General features: G+C 39.2%; 1 protein-coding gene across 1 annotated transcript in view; it reads right to left on the reverse strand.

Annotated features, from left to right (window-relative positions):
- SNX7 (sorting nexin 7) overlaps nucleotides 1–20,077 on the reverse strand; it is a 56,236-nt gene extending 36,159 nt beyond the window's left edge. Inside the window, exon 1 of the mRNA XM_054285658.1 lies at nucleotides 20,057–20,077. The gene's annotated coding sequence lies outside the window, so the exon portion shown is untranslated. The remainder of the gene's footprint in view (nucleotides 1–20,056) is intronic.
- Between the last annotated feature and the right edge of the window lie 2,674 nt (nucleotides 20,078–22,751).

Here is a 22,751-nt window from a genome sequence, read left to right on the forward strand (position 1 = left end):
CTGTTTAAAATGAGGTTGGTGGATAGACTGTGGCATTGAAATATTGTGTTCTGGCGAGTTGCAGTGAGCTCTGCAGCTAGGATTGGTACTTGTTTACCACAGAGAGAAAGAAAAAAGCTGTTAGGCAAGATGAAACTGCAGGGGAGAGTAGGTGTACCTCCCCAGCTCCTAGGAATTAATCCCTATCTTATTACATGAAAGCTTAAATACATCAAATTTCTCTTCTTTATTCATCTTTCTGATAAGCAATTGCTAGAAGGATGCTGTAGACTTCAAAAAGGAAGACTATAGGAAAGAATATATGAGAACTTAAGAGGCATTTACCACAATATTTACACTTTACCTACTCCACACTCTGAAACAAAGTTCAGAAATCAGAGAGGTCAGTTCCTTCTGCCATAAGTATGTAACTGTGCTTTTTTTTTAATCCACAAAGCCAGGTTGCATACTATTTTTGGCTTTGTTGAGCTTCTGAAGCATTAGCAGAATAATATTTTCTTTTCTATATGCCCTATCACTTAAGACAGCAAATGACCATCTGCTAGATTGCATTTCTCAGCCTGTGGCCACATATACTATAATAGTTGTTTTGGTGGTCTGCAAAAATTTCTCTTCAAACTGACTTAATGATTTACGCTACCAAATTGTTCACATTTCTAAACTGTATATGAAACTATTGAAACAGACTAGAATTTGAGATTTTTCTGTTCTCATGTGATACACATGAGGAAAAAAAGCAATGAACAGGGCACAACTTTTGGAAAGGGTAAATTTTCAATGTGCAGCATCTCTGAAAGCACCTTTGGTTTTGTTTAAGAGACATTCCAGTTCAACCATTCTAGCACCTTTGAGACTATATCTTACCTGGGCAAACTCTGTTGAGGCCAGACTCAATAGCTGAGTGTAGGGGGAAGGGTCTCAGTGATTAAACTCATCTGGTTTTGAAGCAGCTGGGAATTAGTCCAGCTCTTTAGAAGGCTGGAATACTTTAGGAGTGCCTTCATGTGAATTTGTACCTCTGTGTTTCAGAAAGCCCTCCAAGCCACCAGGAGGAACGATACAAGGCTTGGAAGACTTACATTTGGCTCCCATTCCACCAAAAATATCTCATATAATTTCCTACAAGCAGTATGGATTGTGTTCGAAGCTCCATGCTGATAAGGCAATACAGAAGTGTTTTGTATATAATGCTGCAGCCATTCTTCCCTCTAGCTATTCCCTCTGCTAAAAAGAGTCATTGAGTAGATTGGAGCAACAAATCTCCTTCGATGTCTCTGTGCCTTTTGAGGGCCTTAGGAGCATCCCCCAAGAAGATTCCTAATTCCTGGGGTTTAGCAAAACCAATTCAGATTATTCACGAGACAACAAATTAGCTGAAGGTTTCCATGAAAAGATGCTGCTGCTTTTAGGATGCTTTAATTTTACATGCACACTGGAACACAGAAACATGCCTAGGAGTAAGGAAAGGAGGTGAAAGGCAGCAATAAAAGCAAACATGGAAGTTATGAACTTAAACCCAGATGAAAAAAGGTTTCAACAATCCCATGTTTATGAAATTTATTAAAAGGTGTAATCTAATTAATTAATAATTTTTTGCTCATTGTTTTTAGTACAAAAAAAACCAGGTAATGTAGTAACATGCAGATCAGCATGTTACTGGAGGAGTGAGTCTCCAGTAAAAGTATGGCCTGAAATGCAAATGATTTTTAAACAAAATTATGTCTATTTAAAAAATGAATCAGTCAGTTTTTAGGTAACCCAAATGCAGAGCAGAATGGATACAAATTCTCTGGTAGATAATGGCATGAACTGCTGCATACTGAAGAAGCTGGGAATAGGAAATATTTTTGGTAATCTGCCTCTGGGGGCTGAAGTTGGCATGATGGACATAATGGGTCCGAAGCCAAGAAACGGGGTAAGACAGATTTTTGGACTGCCCAACTTACCTTCTGTTAAAAGCAAAAGTCAGTTCAAGTGTTTTCCAGTGATGATGGAGCTGACAATGAGCAGAAACAGTTCAGAAAATGAGGGGATGTGGCACTGAGATAGGCTTTAGTGGGCGTGGTGCATTAGGGCAAAGGCTGGACTCGATGATCTTGGAGGTTTTCCAACCTTGATGATTCTGTGTTAGACGGATTGCAGGCGTGTTGTGGAACCACAGGTGAGAAATCTGATGTGCTCATCACAAAAGGTAGAATTGCATGAATTCTTGTCAATAGCTCTAGTGTAGCTGTCTTTTGAAACAAAAAACCTCAAAATCAGAGAATGATAGCAGAAGTCTATTAGTTTGGTGAGTCTGTAGGATATTGTAGGGTTGAATTTGCATATTAAAAGGGATCTTTTTAAAGCATTTTATGTTTTAACATTCTGTGCGTGGTTAAAGCTTTTAAGTACTACTAGGAGTTGTGACCAGATGGGTGGGCAGCCCTGCATATGGAAGTATTTAACTTCTTCAGAATAGCTTGGAGAACAAATGCTGATAGTACTGGTTATTTCTGCTGATAATAGCTGACAGTTTTTTCACTTCATCAATAAGGTTTCATTTAAGTAATGAAGATATTCTAGATGAGCCGATTGAAGAATGTATGATGTGTGATTTGGATAAAATTAAATGACAAGAAGAAAAAAATCTGTATGTAACTGAGGATTTCAAAGCTCAATACTCTACAGATGTGAATCAATCTACCAAAGAAGCCCTGAAACTTAAACATGGAAAAGGTCTGGAATTTCCTTATTCAAAAGCTTTAACACTCTATGGTATTAATACCTGGAAAAAAGAAAGAAGCATTGTAGAAATAATGTAACTGGATCAATAGCCACATAATCAAAGGTAAATTAGCAGAATGTAAAAAGATTGCAGAAAGGACTGACAGGCCTAGAAATGTATGCAAAAGAGTTAGAGAAAGATAGGAGTAAGGTGAATTAAAGTCAAGCAGAGCTAGACCTTGGACTGGATATTAAACATGATAAAATTAATTAGCCTTAAGCAGTTTCAGAAACAAACTCCTAAGAAAAACATGTAGTCACTGTTCAGGGATTAAATGTATTGCTCTAAAAAAAAGGAAATCTTTTATTCTGTGTTCATTGGAGGCATTGATGCTGATTATGGTGAGAAAGGGAGGTTACATAGTAGGAATAAGTCCACAATCTTAATAAAAACAATTGCAACTGAGATCCAAGCAGTTTGGTGGAGTGAAGGGTGGTGACCAACAGTTCCTTGGCCAGAAAGATACTGGCTCGTGAAGTCTCATACCTGACCATATGGCAGCAAATACACAGTGATTAGGGAGCAGGAATAATGACCCAACTGGTTATTGGGTGCATTAGTCCTACCTTGAGGCTTGAGAGCAACTTGTAAAGGAAATCCTTCCTGTAGCTGCAAATAAATGCTTGACTGATTGCAGCTTTGGTTCTGAGCGTGGGCTATCACAGGATGGCAGTGCTGCAGGCAGTGCACACCCCCACACCCACACACCCCTCCTCAGACACCACGTGTTCTTAGGGGCCACTTTACCCCAGCTTTGGGCTGGAACACTTCTGTACAATTTGGATCTTTAAGTAGTATTAGACTTTTTTTTTTGTGTCTGAACATGGCTCAGTCTAGAAATTATTCTTAATTCCTTGCCTGTAACTTAATTTTCATGCATACTGGGCAGACCTAGATTTGCATAAACATGAATTTCAGTTATAGGCTAAAATTGTCTCATACAATGCACCAAAACTTAATATAGGTGCAGAACAGAGATTGTGGAGTTTTTGTGAGATTCCCCTCCCACTGACTTATGAGTGCAGTGAACTCTGTGAAATGATCTTGACTTTCTTCTTGAGGATGAGAGAGATTGTGAAGAACACACTTGAGTCTACAAATATTTTTCCATAAGATTCAAGTCCACTGGATGAATTTCAAATTTTGTCCCGTAAGGTAAGGGCTTTAGACCTCTTACTAGCACTAGGCATAAATTGTGAATTGTAATCGTTTCAGAAAAATTAAATTTATTTCTAAATTTTATTTAAGAGGTGAAAAGACCCACAGATCTTTTACCAATAGGTTTCCTGACAAAGGAATTTTCTTCTTGACCATCAGAACCAACAGCTTGACAAAAAGCATCCTAAATACCACATTTGTTCCACCATATCTACAGAGACTGTAAGAAAAATAGGCTTAACCCAAATATCAGGGATAAAGTCACATTTTGTGACCTGTGGTCTTCCCCACAGTTTAGGACTGCCTGTTGAACTGAAGTTTGAGAAGTTCTTTCCAGAACTGAGATGAGATAGAGGTGGGCATTTTTACATTAGGTAATTTTAGTATTAAAATTATTACCTAGAGTGCTTATTCTCTCTGAAGAGTGCTGGAAGAGGACTGTGTGATGAATAAAAAGCTTAGGCAATGCTGATAAATGAAAAATAAAACCTGGCTTTAGAATTTGCTCAGAGGAGCTTGTTAATCTTTAAAATTTCCCAAAATTAAATATGAAACTATTGGTAATGTCTGGCATCCTTTATAGGAATGTAATTCAGATACACGCACCAAAAGAGCTCACATCATTAGCGGGGTGATTGTGTCACCTTCTGTTGAAATATTCCACACCATTGGTGTTTCTTGGCAGACTGACATGTTTTCACTTGACATTGCTGTAACCTCTGGGAAAGAAAGCCCTACCTTTCTGTGAATAATTCATTAGTGAGCCATCATACTGAAGTATTCCCTTCTTTTGAGGGAGCAGGGGAGGGATACCAAAGCTACTTACTTTTGGTTTGGGGTTTCTTGTTTTTTGCTTTTTTAAATGCTACCTTGCAGTCTTAACACTTCTGAAGTATTCTTCCATAGGCACCTTCTCTCCTAACATAGAGCTAACTCTCAGTTCTGATCCTTTGGTTTGTGAATTAATCCATATAATTTTTCCAAGGGCTCTGGCTCAGAGCAGTGGAAGGCTGCTGATGCAGTATAACCTTTCTGATAGTTCTGGGTGGTCTGGAACTGGACAATAATGCCAGTAAATCAAACTGCCGGAAATTCAGCTAAGAAGCATGGCTGGCTGTTTAGTAAAATGTGCTAAAATATGTTTGAAGCGACTGTGTAGGCTTCCATTGCCAGCAGTGAGCATGCTGGACACGCAGTATGCTCCTGGCAGAGCCAGGGGAAGGAGCCCTTTTGTGTTTGACCAGAGAATGAAGAGTTCAGTGTCCACAGGCAGGTTTGAAGCATTGGGGAAAATGTTTACATGGAGTTGGTTTGTCTGACTTTTGAAGTGTAAAAAGGCTGTATCTTCACTTCACCTGGATAAATGGTCCTATTGCTAGCAATGATTTTGAGAAAAAAGGTGAAACAGAAGACCCAGTACAGCTTTTTTAAAAATTTATGTTAGAGAAGCCTTTTTTTAGGTAGCCTGTTTGAAGGTTCTACCAATGACTTTTTTCCCTAAAATTGTATCAGTAGCAAGTGTTCACTTTGTTCTTTACTTTTTCACTTGTGGTGTGTATTTTTTCATGTCTGCTGGAAAAGCTTGACTCTCAGTTTAAAGCATGTTCTTGATAACAGACAGGCAAAGGCTGGATGAGCTGTTCTTCTATTCTTATGTGCAATATCTTGGGTATTTGAAGGGCTCTTTAGTGATCCCTTCCTCTAAGAAGCTCAAATAATTCCTGGTCTTTTATTAATCTGTCAGAGCAGGGGTTGCTTCTGAATTTATCTTAGTATTTCTGTCTGAAACAGCTGTGCAGCCTATGCTTCAAATTGCCAGCATTAAATCAACATAGTTTTCCTCCTCATTCTTCATCAATTTGTCATATAGATAAGCCCACTACCTGCACTAGCAATCTTCCATTATCCACTGTTCTTGCTAGTTTCTTCCATATACTCCCATCAACACCCACAGAGGCTTTTTACCCTCAGATATATTCTGTCTTTCTCTCTCTAGGTTTTTTAACTCTACTGCATAAGACAGTGTCTATGATAGCTAATGACTCTAAAATTGAGCATGACATATGACTTATTTTGCCAGTGATATAGCTAGGTGATTTGGACTTTAATATCTTGAGATAGTATAAAGGAAATTAAAAAAATTATAAAGCTGATAAAAAGAAAAAATATCACAAGAAAAAGGCATGTTGATGGTTTTTGTTATTTATGTAAACTCTAACATCCAAATTTCTTTTCTAATTGCTGAAACTGTATGCACTGAAAATGTACACATTTGAGGAATATAAAAAGAATATACTGTACCCTCCATTATGCACTGTGCAGAAAGTGTCCTTCATGATCAGATTTCTACCCCCTGAAATTTAATCTTCATTCAGATTCTTCTTTTTTCATTTATTTGCTTGTCTTTAAGTGTGCTTTTGTGACATCTGTATATGTAACCTCCATAACTAAGATGTGCTTATTTGCATTGTAAAAGAGTAAAATGTTTCCAGTGCCAGTTTTATAATGAATACTATATTTAAAAGATCATGCCTCATTTTTCTGTGTGCTGTGTCGGCAGCAGTGTTGTAGTCTGTCCTGATATTTCACTGTATAAATTAGCTAAGGAAGGGAGAAGGAGAGCAGCAGATACAGATTGAGTGACCTGTTCCATATCACAACACACGAGTTTGACAGCATGAGAAGCAGATTCCTAGCCCAGCCTACTAAATAAGGAGTCATCAGAAATGTAGTCCTGATTATTAGAAGGAGGTGAGGAGTTTGGAATTGTCTTGAATTTTATTTTTGTCCTTTTTGTGCCTCTCTACCAAAATAATTATAACTATATACAGTGGCTGTTGTAAACCTCTTTGAAATGTTTTCAGAAACTACTGCTTCCAATTGTCATTCTGTAATGTTTTTCTAAAATAAAAAAAAATATATATATAGAAAGAAAGACATTTCAAAGGTTTCTGGTTTTCCTCCATTAGAGCTCAAGAACAAGTTGAAAAGGGGCATATGTTTTTCAATGTGTAACTTCCATGTATAAACATACTGGATGCTAAAAAAAGAACTGATGGACTTTATAAAAAAGAATAGATCTATTTGCATGGAGAAGGATTAGCAAAATAATCTAAGCACCTGAAGAAATAAACAATTAAGAATAGAAGAAATGGAGACTCCTCTAAAAATTTTGGCAAGGTGTTTGCAAATAAATACTTTAAAGGAGGTGAATCCTGTTTCAAATCAGAGCGAAGCTGCTGGTTCCCTTTGCTTCCCTGTGGCTGCTGCAGGTGCCCCAGGCTTTTTCCTCCAGAGCAGCTGTGCTCCACTGACACAAATGGCACTTCCTGGGGACTACATCTTTAGTTACTGGTGCATCACAATGTGCAATAGGATATTTCAGTCATGCTTTCAAATGGCTGCTAAAACACAGCACTGCATAAGCAAATCACAACTGCATGCTTGCAGATAGAGGTACCAGTGACACAGCTACCTATGTGTAATTCCCTTCAAAGAGGAGCTCCTAGAAAAATTGTAGGGCAGCAAGGAAACGTGTGAAAAAACCAGATGCTTAGTGATGTAGTCTTACTGCTGCCTGTCTTCCCATCTCCCTCCCAGCTTTCTCTTTCAGCTCATGATCTCCAAAATACTGAGATTTCATAGCTCAACTTATTTTTTGCTTCACATCACAGAGAATGCTTAACGATGTCAAATGTGGAAAAGCTGATTCAAAGTATGCCTATGTCTTCAGAAAGGTCCCAGTTTTTACCTGCACAAAGTAAACATTTTGCTTAGGAGAGTGCAATATGATGTGCATTAAGAGGATGCTTTGCCTATTCCCTAACAAAGATCTCTTAATTTAGAATTTGAGGAACAAAACTTTACAATCTTTATTTGGGTTTACCCTTGCATTAAAGCAGGGGTAAACCCAAATAAAGATTGTAAAGTTCACAGCCTGTTCTGCAGGATAGACATTAATAGGATAAAGAAAAAAAGCTAATCAGTGATGAGGAATTGTAGCATAATGTTCCTTTCTCTTTCCTAGTATCCCACAGTAAATACTAAAAAGGAATCACATTTAAGTTGACTTTGGTGCAGCATGTGTTCCTGGCTTCTCAGGACCTCATCCAGGACATGCAAAATTTATCTGCCAAGGAGTTTGCAGCTGTGGAGGTTCTTGATCTCAAAAGTGGTGCAGGAATCTTCACCTTGCTCTAAGGGCTTGTGTGTCATGGTGGGATGCTGTTGATTGAAGGTATCGAGATACCCAGTAAAGAATAATGTACACTTGGGGCAAGTAAAAAGGGATTTAAAAGTTCTTCTGAGTGCTTAGAAACTGAGCCCCACAACAGCCAGCAGCATCTGGTCCCAGGCTTTTTTATTTTCATAGCTTCATGCTTTGGTCATTAGCTTATTCTGCCCTTAAATACAGTTTGCAGCTTGTCAGGTTTTTCATTTGAGGAGGTAAGCTTGTCATCCTGGATCCATGAAGTTGTATCTGTAATATGAAGAGGAGACTAGTAACACTTCAAACACCAGCATGTATTTCAGGCAGACCCTGTATACTCATAAAATGTTAGAATTTAGGGTCTTTCCAATGACAGCCATGACTGCTTTGTTTAATGTCAGGCTTCTGAAAGATCCTTTCCTAGCCAATGCTGTTTACCTCTCTGTCCCTTAAAGAGAAAGGAGACACAGATCTTGAATTTGAGTTACTCTCTCCAGCTGGAAATGTAGTGTAGTACATTCTTTGCTGTATTTATTACAGAATATGTGGTACCTGCTTGAGTATACCAAAACCACATACTTGAATTGCTTTTTTAGAAAATTGTTCATGACATTTGCCCAATGATTTACACTCAAAGTTTATTATTGCAACAGAATTTCAGTCCCATCTTGCATTCTCTACTATTTATTTTGTCATCAGAACTGTTAAAATTTATAATAAGTGACTTGGCACTCTATTTGTTAGGCAGTTTATTTGGGAACAATTATGGTTATCTCCTAGATATTTCTATCATATTTTTTGGAAACACAGCATTTGGCTCTACAGTACTTGAAAAAAACAGTGATTGAAATCTGAACTGTATGCTACCATGATAGACAGCATATCCTGGTTTTGTTTTCTGCTTGGGGAGGAATCAGATTTCAGCTCAAATGGTCATGGCTGTCCCTCTGTGTTTTGTTTCTGGTAGGTTGTTCTACAAACCTGCAGATTAATGATACAGAACAAAAGCCTCCTGAATACATCCTAAATGTTTTCGCATGTATATATTTTATAGATATGTAGATTTGCCAGCATAGAATATTTGTAATTTCAGGGGTTTTAGTTGCCTTATAGTTTGGATAGGATTTTTGTGTGTCAGAAAAGAAATGTCTGTCTTTATCATCAGCTGAGTTTTTGCAGTAGTGTAAGGCAATTATAAATATGTCTGGTAAAAATAGTCTCCTTTGATTCTTTAGTAGGTGTTGCTTAAATTCATCAGTCTCTTTATATATGTATGTGAATTCAAAGACTGTAGATCAATATGTTTGGGAAACTTAAGAGCTGCTGGAAAGGGGACAGTGGACAGTTAGTCAGATTCAGCATAAGTGAGACTGGAGATGCAAACAACTGCATTTAATATTGATAGCCGTACCTAATTTTCTTCTGATGATTTGTGTCATTTCAAAAACATGATTTTAAGGGCGAAGCTTTCTGTGGAGCTTTCAAAATTTTATATTTCACATTTCTGAAATAATCAAATTACATCTTCTTATACATAACTAGAGAGACTGAGGTGCTTTTCACATGCAGTATTGCACTTAGCACAAAAACAAATGCTAATGTGACTATCAGTACAGGACCAAACTTTATCTGAGATCTGGGGTGTTGCCATGGCAATTCCAATTGTTGGAAAAAAATTCTCTTTTGTGCTTCATTCTGACATTAGATTGCAAAATGATGATTATGAAGAAACATACAACCCAAAAGGAGGGTGTGGGGGGGAATCTCTTCTTGAAGATATAAAACATACTTTCTATCACATTTACTTTTTCTGAAACACTGAGTGTGTGCCCAGATTGTTACAAGCTGTATTTTTTGCAGATTCAGATATATTGTTATTTCTCAAGCTGCCATAATAATACTCAATGTTATTTCTCCCAAATGTAATAATCAGCATAATAAGGAACTCAGAGACATATATCCCATTTCCTATGCAAAATATCAGCTTCTAGTGTATGTTATACTGCTGCTGTGGCCCTTTTGCTTTTAACAATACTGCCTATGGTAGTTGAAGCATATCTAAAATACAGACCTCGCTTAAGGTATTTATATAAATCAGCTCTATAATCTATGTATAATAGAATAGCTCATACTAGCCAATAGATCAGTCATTTCTGTTTAGTTATAAAATTGTTTTTCTACCAATACATCTCACTGTGAGAAAATTGATATGGCTATTACCTGTTCCTTGCTAAATCAATACACAACAAGCTTTAAATAAATCAATCAATAAATAAATAGACACTCCTACGCCACCCCCCAAAAAACCCCACCAGCCAAACAACAAAACCACACAATACTTCCTAAAAAGAAGCAAATGAAGGAGTGCAGTTAAAATGTGGTTTGCAGTGCAATTCATGCTGAAGTTTATTGTGCATTCTTTTATGTAGGAAATGTGCAAAATGGGAAACGTCTCCAGAAGAGAACTAATTCATGCAGTGCTGCATTGCTGCTTTATAAATAAATCATTGTCCTTTCTCTATTGATCACTGGAACAATCCAGTCGAAGAATGCTGACTTAGTGCAGCCCTTCACAGGATGGCTGGATTGAGAGGAAAAGCCGGGTAAGTGGGACCCAGCAGCAGGGAATTGGGAAAATCCCAGACTGGTTAGAGATCAGGTTTGGTGCATGAAATCCTTGACTTGTCTTTTACCTCCAAAAAAACTGGACAAAGCAGCTGATTTCTACAAGATATTCTGACTTTCCATAATGTCATTGATCAGGAGAAATTAAATATAAGATGATACTAGTTGTAATAAGTGGATGATGCTGAAAATCCATGTTTAATGTATTGTGATATATATTTTTTTTGAGAACACACAAAAAAAAGACATTCCAAATTTATTTAATGATCTCAATTATGATATTTATTTGTTAAGAAATAAGGGCTCAAATCTGCCAGAAATATGTTTGAGTTTGTAGACTCTCAAAAATAGTACTGCATTCCTGTGAGTTGAGGTGGAATCTGAATTTTATTTGGTTATCACAGATAACCAAGATCACAGCTTGCCAGTCTGACAATTGAATGATGTCTGATGTTTCAGGACTTCTGGTATCAAGCCCCAAGGCTTTTCTGGGAATAGGAGTAGCCTGTTACAATGAGGAGTGAGAAATACTATTTGGGTTTGCATGTCTGACCAATAAGATCAGTATTGGATCTCAGAGGCATATACTTTTTAAAACACGGCTTTCACTGACGCCTGTGGTTGTCATCTATAGCAAGAGTGCATATTCACAATGTTTTTATCCAGAACATACAGCTAGTTCTAGAATATGAAGTTCCTATTTTTCATAAAATGAGATTTACTGGTAAATGCAGCACTCAGCTGATGGCAAGTTAGTCAGGGTCATGGTGTTGCATTGCTTTTAGGACACGTTGTCATCACATCACATTTTTTTCTGTTTCGCATTAATTACAGATACTTCCAGGATGCAGGTCTGTAAAATGTAATTATTTATTCCAGTGGGTGTTTTATCCCTAGTGCTGCAATCAGAGGCAGCACATGCTGCTGTATTCTCACCGGGGTGCTGTTGGGTGGCTCTCAGGAAGCAGAGGGGCTTGCAGAAGCTTTCCCGGCTGCAGCCGAGGCGCGGGCCCGGAGCAGAGCAGCTCCATGCGGGGATGCAGGGCCGGCTCGGGGCTGCCGGGGCTGCTGCGGGGCCGCCGCATCCGCTCCCTGCTCAACGCCCAGTTGACGGCAACAATTCTCCCAACTTGAATGATAAGCCTGGACCAAACGGGCTACAGGGAACAATTCTGGAGGTACAGGAAGAGACTACATGTGTCGGTGTTGCTAGCATGGCAGAAAGCACCTGGCACAGCCCTAGTGTCCATTGGACTGGCAGTGGATGGGCTTTCCCTTTCCTCTCCCAATGTCCAAATATCAATCGGTTCGTGCTTTCTGCTAGGATGCTAAAGGGCCTGTAATTAACATGAGCGTAATAATCCATATAGTATTTCGTTATCTGAAATAATGCGATCTATTAAACAAACAAAAACCCCGTTGGTGTTTATCATTACTCCTGCGTTTGACCGTCTCCCTCTTCCAGCTGGAGCAGAGCCTGGCCGCTGACCACTAGATGCCACTGTTGTATAAGGACATGTCGGGCGTAATGCCTTAGACAATGAGTAATTTACTTAGAGAACATGTATGTGTATAATTAGGAGTCATCAATGTCTTTCTTTTAAAATAAAATAAGTTTACCATATCTAATTAGATATTTCTTATAAGATGGATTTCATTCTAACTGGGTAAAGCTATGCTGCTGGTTTAAAATACAGCAAAGGATGTATTTGTATTCACTTTCACAGTTTCCATATTTTTTTAGTCCTTGCAATAAATGTATCTGATTACACCTTTTAAATCGATGTTCTCTCAAACTTGTATGACATAAATGATTGTTCTGTCATTGTGATTTTACTGCCATTGTTTTCAGCATGTGAGGTTTTCTAGTGATATCTCTCTTAATCTCATTCTGTCTTTCCCTGTCCTCCTGATTGTGATCTTAGATCTGCATATTCTTTCTATACAAACTCAAGTAATCTATTTAAAGAGCCAACAGTGGCCACCACGGATGACTCTGGCTTGACCATGACAGCACAGGCTTTCCAGCAGCAGTGAGCTCGGTAATCCACAGCTAATGAGCCAGAGCTCTAAAATGTCCGTTGTGCAAGGAGCTTCTTTAAAAGCTCAGATTTCCTGTAGCTGAGTGTTGACAATGGAAGTCTAGATTTTTCAGATGTTGGACTGTATCCAGCCTAGGTAAAATTCAAATTCAATGCTTTTTTTGCAGGGAAAATACATGCCTTAAAGCTTTAATATGAATTCAGATGGCAGTGGCTACTCAGTGTGACACCCAGTGTGGGTAAGGCTTGCACCCCTTCCCAAAGCAGTTTCATTAATGCCTGAATTCTCTTCACCAACCTGAGTTCTGGGTTTTCCCACCAAGATTCTGTGTTGCATGCTGATGTCAGAACTTTGCTGGTTTTACAGTTCTTTCAGAAGTGTGGGAGTTTTGGTGTGGGTGATCTTCCTTAGATCAGCTCTAGTGGCACAAGGCTGCAACACTGACCACTTCCACCTTAGAAGTGCTCCCATCAGCCAATTTCTGCCTGTCTGGCACGTGAGCCACTCCTGTGTTTCCCAATCATGACTAGAACTTGTCTATTCAATCTTGATGGCATCTTTCAAATTACTTTGAATTATCTCCTGAAAGAAGCTACGCCTGCAACAAAACAGTGGCGAAGTGATTTTAGAGTAATTTTCAGATTGTGGTTTATAACTGTGTTGTACCTCAGAAATAGCTTGTCCCAGTGGGCATGGCTTTCTCTGCTATCCCCATCTCTCATATATCAAATTATGGATTATTATACAAAAGTTGTATCTCTGTCTTATATATTGAAGTGTTGGTTCACTAAATAACGGATCTCAACAATGATTTGAGCTGGCTGAAAACATGCTTGAAATTTATGTATTTCAGTGAAAGGTTTTCAACAAGCTCTATTTCTGAAGCCAAAGTACTTCAGTTCCCAATGACCAAATTCATTAAAATATAAATTAGCCTAAAGAAACATATGAATCACAATAGTATATTTGCATATCATCTATTTGGTGTGCCTATAACAGTTTCTTCATGTAGACTAACAGCTACTGCAATCTTTACAACCACAGAGTTGAATAAATGACTGTGGGGTGAATAAGAAAGCAAAGAGAACAAGGAAGAAAATTCTTTCTGCTGAATGGGGAAGAATACTGCAGAATTCTGCAATTGAAATTAAAACCTGTGTTAAACCAGTTTCCTCCACTAAGACATGTCTTAGCTAATCAATTAGCATTGACTGTCTCGGTATTCTAATAATAGGAAAGGATTTAAGGAAATGTCATGTTTTGTTTGTATTTTCAGAACTGTAGATAATTACTGATTATTGCAGAAGAGTGAATATCCTCTAAGAAATAAAGATGAAGAGGATGGAACGAGAATGTCTTGTCTAAGGGGAGTTAGATGATCCTCCTGCAGTAAGAGCTTTGCATCCTCAAAAGGCAGCACCAGAAATTTCTCATAAGGTTTGACCTGTTGTTCTGTAAGTAATATATCCGAGACTCCAATACAGAGTATCTTGTCAGTTCCTTTGAATAAATGAAGCTGAACTGATGCAGCAGCTTGGCTAGTTTCTCTGATCTGTACCCGTTCTCTGCTCTATGCCTTCACATGTATTTCCATGAATTGTTGATACACTTGGCCAGTGAATTTTCTGTGACTTCAAAGCTAAGCCTTTCACTTTGCCTTGCATAAAACATGCCCAGACCTGGATTCGGAAGAAAATAAGTAGAAGAAAAAATATTGATTTTAGATGTTAGGATAATCTAAGAAAAACAATTCAAAAATAAAAGGGGAGGAGAACCCTGGTTTTTTTGGTTTTTTTTAGATTTGTCATTTGTTGCAAATACTTCCCAGAAAATTATTTTGTAGTGAAGTAATTATCTCCATATAAATGGAAACAATAACTGCAAATATTGCATTTGTGACATCCAGAAAGTGCCATAACATTCTTAAGAGATGTTGTTCTACATCTGTTCTTCATCTTTCCAGGAGAAAGGAGGAAGAAAGGATTGGTTAGTCTTCAAGAATGATGGGCATCAGGTTCATTGTTAGATTTTCTGCAAAGGCTTATGTTTGATATCATAGAGCACAAACTCAATTAGCTCTAATGTAATTTGTTAGCTGTTGTGATGCAACTCAGTGTGTGTCATTGTGCATTGCTCTGATCAAGGAACGTTAGGGAGACAGTCAAAAGAACCAAATAGTCACAGATTTATGCCCTTTCTAGAACAGACTAGGACATTTTGAATCTTATAGGAGAATAGACCTTTATACTTTTAACTTACCCAGAATATCTTTGAAAATATGACCTTAAATATAGTCCCATCTTTCTAAACAGCTGCAGGGTCATCCCAGCATTTCCAGATAAAATTGAAGACATATAAAATAAGGAATTGCTGAGTTTTCATCAAACTGAGAAAGAATAAATCATAAGATGCAAAAAAAAAAAAAGTTTCATGACTAAAGCTTTTCAAACAATGAAATTTTACTGTATTATCATATCCCATTAGTTCTTCAGTCACATGAGAACACAAAGCATGTAGGTAACCTAAGCATGACTATTGCTGCTCTCTAGGAAAATTGTTCAATAATTCATTAACCTCCCATTGCTTAGGTTTTCTGCCTAAAATATAATCCTCCGTTTTCTTGATATTGTCAATTTTTTTTGTAAGTGGAAGAATTTTTAATATTCAACTTGGTAGCATTTGAAATCAGCTTGAAATAGGAAATTTTATGAGAGTTTTATAAACTTCATTTAAACTGAATCCTAGGAAAGGTGGAAAAAAAAGTATTGCAGATGACTAATTTTTAAGGAATTGGGAGGAAGAGACACCATTATGTAAAGGAATGTTTAGTATCAAAGCATATAAATAGCTTTAGCTGACAGCAGAACAATAACTTCAAAAGTTAACAAATCATTCTCAAATTTTGATAGAAAAGGAAGCTAGAAAAAGAAAGCTAGATTTATACCATTCTGAAGATAAGAAAGGCTGTTTTAATTGTGATTTTTAAGGATTTTTCAGACATGCTCAACTTTTGATTTCAGTGTTTTTAATCCTGATTTGCACTAATAAAAACTAGGTGCAAATGAGTGCTGATGAGTCTGTATTGAAGTTAAACGAATAGTTGAAAATGTCTATGAATATTCATTTAAATTCAAAAATTAACTCCAAATTGATCATGCCTATGACTTTGTGAATTTGCTTTCTATGAGCATACTTGCACTTGAAATTACCTTTCATGAATATTTGAAAAAGCAAATTTTCAATTAGATATTTCATATACTTGCAGAAAATAATTTTTCAGTGATATATTTAATTGTGAGATTTGGATTTTACATCATGCTGCCTGATATTTGTGATCTGTTCTGTGGGACTGCATATTTGAAGGAAGGTTTTAGCTGGATGGAACACTTTGGAAAACCTTTACCTTGTGCATTACAGGATTTATCAAGAAGCAGAAACAAATGAGAATAAACAATAAAATAAGAAATTCTGCAGATTTCCAATTTCCATTTGAGGATTTTTAAAAAAATATATTGAACTTTGTACTTCAGCATGAAGTGAATCTTAGAGGCCAATTTCTCCTCATTTGTGCTGTCAGGCCACGATCACGGCCAAGTTCAGTGACTATGTCCAAGCAGAATAACTTTAAGGAAGTGGTTGTTTGGATTTTTAACCATTGAAGACGAGAGTCATGATAAATTGCAATGGCTGATAGTTTGGGGTAGCTTAGAAAAAGTGGTATACATGCAATGATTGTCACTGGAGCTCCAACATGGGATGTGTGGTTTCAATTAGAAGCTGACTTCACAAAAGAAGTCCTAGATCTAATAAGGTGTTTATTGTATAGAACTGTTCTCATTGTGTATCCAGTTTAAACATTATCTAGAGCCCGGTGACTTGCAGGAAGAACTGAAGGTGAAAATAATATTCTTACTAAGGGGCACAAGAGAAGTTACATTTTGGCAAGTCTTCCATATCAGGAGGAGAAACCAACACCAGCAAGTGAGAGGAGAGAATGGGGTTTGGGCCTGCTTGGCACAGGTATTTTTGTGTTCCTAGGAGCAAGGAGAAGCAGGAAGGATGCTTGACCCCTCCATGGATGCAGTAGGATCAGTTCTGGCCAGAGCTGTGATGTGTGGGGAGGCTCAGAGGAGACGCTGCTGGCAGTCTGCAGGTGACCACGGGCACCATGGGCCAGCCAGGAAGGTGAGCTCCCCCAGCTCAAACAAGGGCAAGGGGTGCTCAGGGGGAGCAGCCTGAGCAAGGCTTGCACTGGCCTTAGCAGCCCCTGTGCTGCCAATCTCACTGGGGGGAGAGGTCCTCATCGATAACGGCAGTCTAGGAACGCCATTTTAAATTTCAGTTTAGTTTTTATTTTGTGGCTTCATCCATTGTTGTGCACAGGAGTGTAAACACTTATTTTGCTGGGCTAAATGTATCCTGATTTCATCTTTCACCTTGGCAGCTGAACAGAGTATTCCCTATGGCTGATTCAAGGCACTTTCTTACTGGTGGAGCAAGGAAATAGACACACACAAGTGTTCCCTCAGAGCAGGAGAGTGGCTTCCCACCTAGTTACTGGAGCCAGCTTGGGGCAGGTAAGGCAGTGCTGGGTCAATCTCCCTCATCAGGCAGAGCCAGTGCCTCCAACAAGCAGCAGGGGAGGGAGGAATTGTTTACGGTGCATAAGGTACCATGAGAGATACCATACAACTCAAAAGACATTGAATCAGGTTCTGAAACTGAGACAACCAAATTTTTCAGCGTGACCAGCCTTGGCTTGCCAGGATATTGAGTACTTTGAATTCCATGTTCAAATATTTTGCAAGCTAAAATACTGTTTATTGGAAGAAATTTGTGAGTAATTTAAAGCCAGGAATTATTTGGTGAAATTTCTCAGTGATTTTTAGATAATTTAAAAAGAAGAAATGTTGGATGAATAAATTATTTTGTTATATTGCATCTTCATCTATAGTTTGAATAGTGAGAGAGAAATCTGGCCCCAGTGCCTAGAAGTCATACTCAAGGATTGGATTTCCTGTGTAAAAGCTATACAGTGTGATAACACAGTTGTACTGCATATTCAGTTTTGATATGTAACCTTTTAAATAAATTGGAATACTCTTTGTGCCTATACTGGCACACACACAGAGATCATAAACAATAATTTTGTAAAGGTCACTTCCTCACTAAGCGCTTGAGCTCATGGCAAGAGCAGCATAGGGCTATTAAAGGACCTTTATGCTTCTGTTTTTTGGTGTCTGTTAATATTTTTGCAGCTTTGAAGCTCTGTTTAATATAAAGGCTGTGTCCCATGCCATGGGTCTGTCTGTGCAGGCCTGTGCAGTCAGACCCTGGGCTTCCTCCCTGTGCATTTTAGTAGCAAATGCCTGCTGGCCCTAGGATCCGGGGTTACTCACAGCCTGGAGCAGCATGCCCGAGGCTGGCAGCATCCTTCCTGCTGGGAATGAGCGGGAACACAGCAAGATCCAAATGGTGGAGGCTTTTGTGTCAGTAGCACCTCAAGACAGCCAGGTATCAGGAACCCGGGCAATACATGAGTGCCAGCAGTGGCTGAGGGATCTGCACAAGGTGAGAGTTACCAGATGCTTGCCAAGTTCAGCTACATAGCACATTGCTCAGATTTTCCTGCTGTTGCCCTTCTAAGGTGCTAATGAAGTTGTTAGTTGAATAATTTTTTTTGGTCCAGTGGAAATTCTCCTTGTCTTGCTTGTCTCCAGCAAAATACTTTGTCTCAGAGGAAATGCTTGGAAATTTATAGTCCATCCAACCAACATTAAAACCACATATATCTGCTGGTCTTCAGAAACAAAAGCACATTTTGTTACAAACTCCCTTTATGCTATACCTGTTGGACTGTTCCTTCCTGTGATTGACAACATGGCCTAAATCAATATTCTTTTATTTTCAGATGTCTATTATTTTGAAGAAATCCTCCTGACAATGTAGGGAGAGGTTATTCTTCACTATAGTGGCATCAGAGAAAACTCTTAGGAGGGTAAGTGGAGTCTATCAGATGTCATTAAAACAGCCCCAAGTGTGTTGTATTTTCTGGGGGGCAGTAGAGCAGGAGGCTGAGATGGTGCATTTTAACTCTGAGATGTTTTCTTTCCACTGCTGCCTGCTGGTGTAAAGCCACTATGACTCACAGTAGGAACAGGATGTTTGTAAGGATATTGGCCATACACAGAGGGGTTATAACTGGAAAACACCACAGTGTGCCTGGAGAAAGGATGCTTGACGTTGCAGGCATGGCCTCTCCAGTGGGCAGAGGTTGGTGCTGCTCACACAGGAGGTGGCTTATCCGTCCGCTTGTGGGGACACTCCCACACCTGCTCTGGCACAGCTGGAATTGCCCCAATCCCAGACACAGCACTATGCAAAGCCAAGGCCAGAGCTGTGAACAGCCCAGGTACCCTTCCAGCTTCTGCTGCCACCATCCATGCTGCTGTGGTGTTTATTCAATATCCAGAATTTTGTTTAAAATTATTTCACTTCTGTCTCAGTGAAAAACCCTTGAATGTATGATTCAAAGCTTTGATTTTCTCTTCTGTGGAAGACATGTGCCTAGCACCTAGCACCTGTCTGTGATCTTGGGGAGGTTACATGCACCCAACAACAGAGTTATGTCAGCCTTAAAGTTTAAATCACTCAGATGTCTCTTATCCTGGAAAATTTTTTCACTCATTCTGAGGGCAAGCTGATAAAAATCCATATTTCCTAAATTTAAAGTATCAATGTTGCTAGCTCCTTCTGCATTAATAGATTGTCTGTTTTATGGGGTTCTTAATAACTCACTTAAATTTTAACCAATTTGCATTAATGAATTTTAAGGAAGGTCATAACATTATAAAATTATGTATTTGTACTTGTTCCACGTCACTCTACAAACTGTAGCTGGTTTTTTCTCAAGCTGATAATTGTAGCTAGCCTTTGGCAGCATTTGACCTTCCCTACCTTCCCCCACTCCATGAATCGAAAATTTTTGGTAAGATACTACAAAATCTTCACCAAAAAGGGATGGAACTTCAATCTCATAATAAGAAATAAAAAAGGTAATTTCCCTTATGATTGATAAGCATAATTTGTAAATGAACCTTTTTTATGGAATGGTGAAAAATGGTTGGAGCAGTTAAAAATGAATTGAACATGCAGAAAATAGATTCCCTATAAGAAATAGTATAAATTTGTAAATGCAGAATACAAAATTATTTATAGACGTTGAATGAACGAATTAATTTGGCTGACATTACCTTGCATTTACATAGATACCAGCTTTCACATTTTCCGTGTAGACCATTTTCTGTGTTCTACTGTGACTGAGGGAAAAACAAAGCACATGAGTCCTTTAAGGCAAGAGGAAAACATCCCAAAAGTCATTTTAACTGATTCCAAGAGTTGTGCAGAGGGCAGCGATTCAGGGAATGACAAAGGCACATGCAGAGAGGGAGGCAGCAATGCCAGGGAAACAGCTGGTGTCTGAAAAGCCCAGTTTGCTGTTCCCCTTACTGCTCTGCCTGGAGTCTGGGGTGGAGCCCTTTGCTGATCAGGCCAGGCTCCAGCCAGGATGCTGGGGGGATGCTGGTCTGGAGCTCATGGCTTGGGAGGCCCCAGCCAGCTGGGATCGAGTATGGCAAAAGCAGATCCTAACTCCACACTGCCACAGAGCACTGTAAAACCAGCTTCTTGCTTGACCCCATGGGCTCAGTGGGAGTGACTGTACCAAGGAAAGGTCTCTGGGGTGGGCTTGTTTCAGTTCTGCTAGCATGGTAGACATTGCTCCCACACTACATGGATACATGTGGGCATGTCTGGGTACTTCTGGTTTTTCTATCACAAGACTTGGAAGCAGAGTTTTAATCCATGGGCCTTTGTTTCTCTAATTCTTTCTGATCACCCCAAAGCTGTACAGCTGGTGAAGGCCAAAGATATGTGTTTAATGCACCAGTGCTGCAAACAAACCACAGCATGGTTCTGTCATGTCATGTCATAACAGCATCCAGCACATTTCTTGTGCAGGAAGATCTAGATGAACATCTTAGAAGATGCAGTTAAATTGCACAATCAAAGTCCAGCTCCTGAGCCCCACGGAATGTCTTGGAACAGCCACAGGCTGGTAGAGAGGCCAGGAATGGCGACAGTCTGATTCCTCCTCTTCCCTCTGCATCCTTTCCCATCTTCTTGGTGACAAGTACAAGAAACACCCATTTATTCTTCCTAGATCAAACCGTAGCTAATCCATAATGAGACATGCTGGTATCCTTTCTTGCTACTCAGGCACATAAAACATTCAGCAAGTTTTTCCAGGCTTAAAAACTCGCTGAGTTGAGCCTTGCATAGTGACATTGTGTGACCAAAAGCAAAGTGCAAAAATGCCTAAAATTCAGGACCTCAATTTAACTCACTTTTGTTGGGACATTTCAGACAGGATAATGATATATGAATCCAAAAGACAATTTTTGTATAAAAAGAATAATAAATGTTTCCAATTTCTTCCACAAGCATTTAAGAAAAAAAATTAACAACTATGCTGTCCTGTTCTGTTTCAACATTGAAAGTAGTAGCAAAGTATTTGAAATTGGCCCTTCACAGTAACTGTGGCCACGGGAAGGAAACGATAATGTCAAGGTATTAGGAAGAGAGAAGCAAAAAAATAGGTTGCCCGTTCTCCTTTCTTTCATCTCTTGCACAGTTTGGCAGAGAGTTCGGGAAGGGGCTTTTCGCCTCTTCAGGGAGAGACATAAACTTGGACCACACATTCTCAAACACTGCCAGCTTGTCATTCAGCTCATGCATTCAAGATGTTGCATATTAATAGCACTCCCTGATGACTGGTGGGTAGGGGTCTCTCCACCTATACAAAATAAGCCTCTTGGCACAACAAAGTACAAAAGAGGCCCATACAGGGAAAAAATGCACTTGAGAACTGGTTTGGAGAAACTCTGCACAGATGCTCATGTGCAGATGCATATTTCAGATGGTTTTTTCCTGATTAGCATGCAGCAAACTCACCTGTTTTGCTGCCTGAAGGAGTCACAGCAGACATGGAGGAACACCTGTGTGAGTTCAGTTCTGTCTCCCTGTGAATATGATTTCCACCCTTATTCCGTTGCTGTTCTGCGTAGCCACTGAGACCCTTTTCAATCCCCCTCTTGGACATGCCTAAGCCAGCAAACACAGAGAGGTACTTTGGGATGGAGACAAAGCACGAACAGTGCAGGGTGCTGCATGTTGAGAAGGGAAGCAGTAATGAGTGGGTGGATTGGTCACACAGGTGCATTGGGGTGCACTGGGGATGCTCAGACCAGATGGGCTCTGGCGTGGCTGAGATAGGAGGATGAGCTCCCAGGACCTGCGCAAGAGCCTTGTGTTTGTCATCTGCAAATGATCTGACACTTGGCACATCCAGAGTTTCACCTGAGGTCTGGTCATGAGATTGAAGAGAATGAAGCAGGCTGTCTCCCCCCTCCCCTGCAGTGTGCTGGTTACACGTGTCTGCCTTAATTCTCACACTGCGCTCTACAGACAGATCCTACACACGCATGGGGAATGAATTTCCTTTGTGCTCTGCTCCATTGTAGTTTACTCCAATGGCAGAAAGCATAGCTTAGTTCTAACCATGTGTTTTGTAAAAATGAGCCTCAGGAGGAGAAAGTGGGGAGAGAGCTGCTTATACATGTGTCGGTATCTGATGCAATCCGCAGTGTGAGCCACGTTTTTCTGGATATTTCAGCATACACTGAGAATGACACATGAGTAGTCCAAGCTATTTTCAGAACTGACAGTTTTTCTTTTCACTCCAACAATTGCTTCTTCAATACACTAGAGTATGCAAAGTGCTTCAATAAACTTTTAATTGGGAGTAGGAGTAACAGTGAAACTAAGGGAAAACTTTAGGCAAAACGAGCTGACCTCAGCTCATACCTGTTTTGTGGGCTTGTTGTTAAC

This window comes from Melozone crissalis, unplaced genomic scaffold (assembly GCF_028551555.1).
Source record: "Melozone crissalis strain CALT ecotype California unplaced genomic scaffold, PUWL_Pcris_2 ptg000045l_1, whole genome shotgun sequence".
Taxonomy (NCBI): domain Eukaryota; kingdom Metazoa; phylum Chordata; class Aves; order Passeriformes; family Passerellidae; genus Melozone; species Melozone crissalis.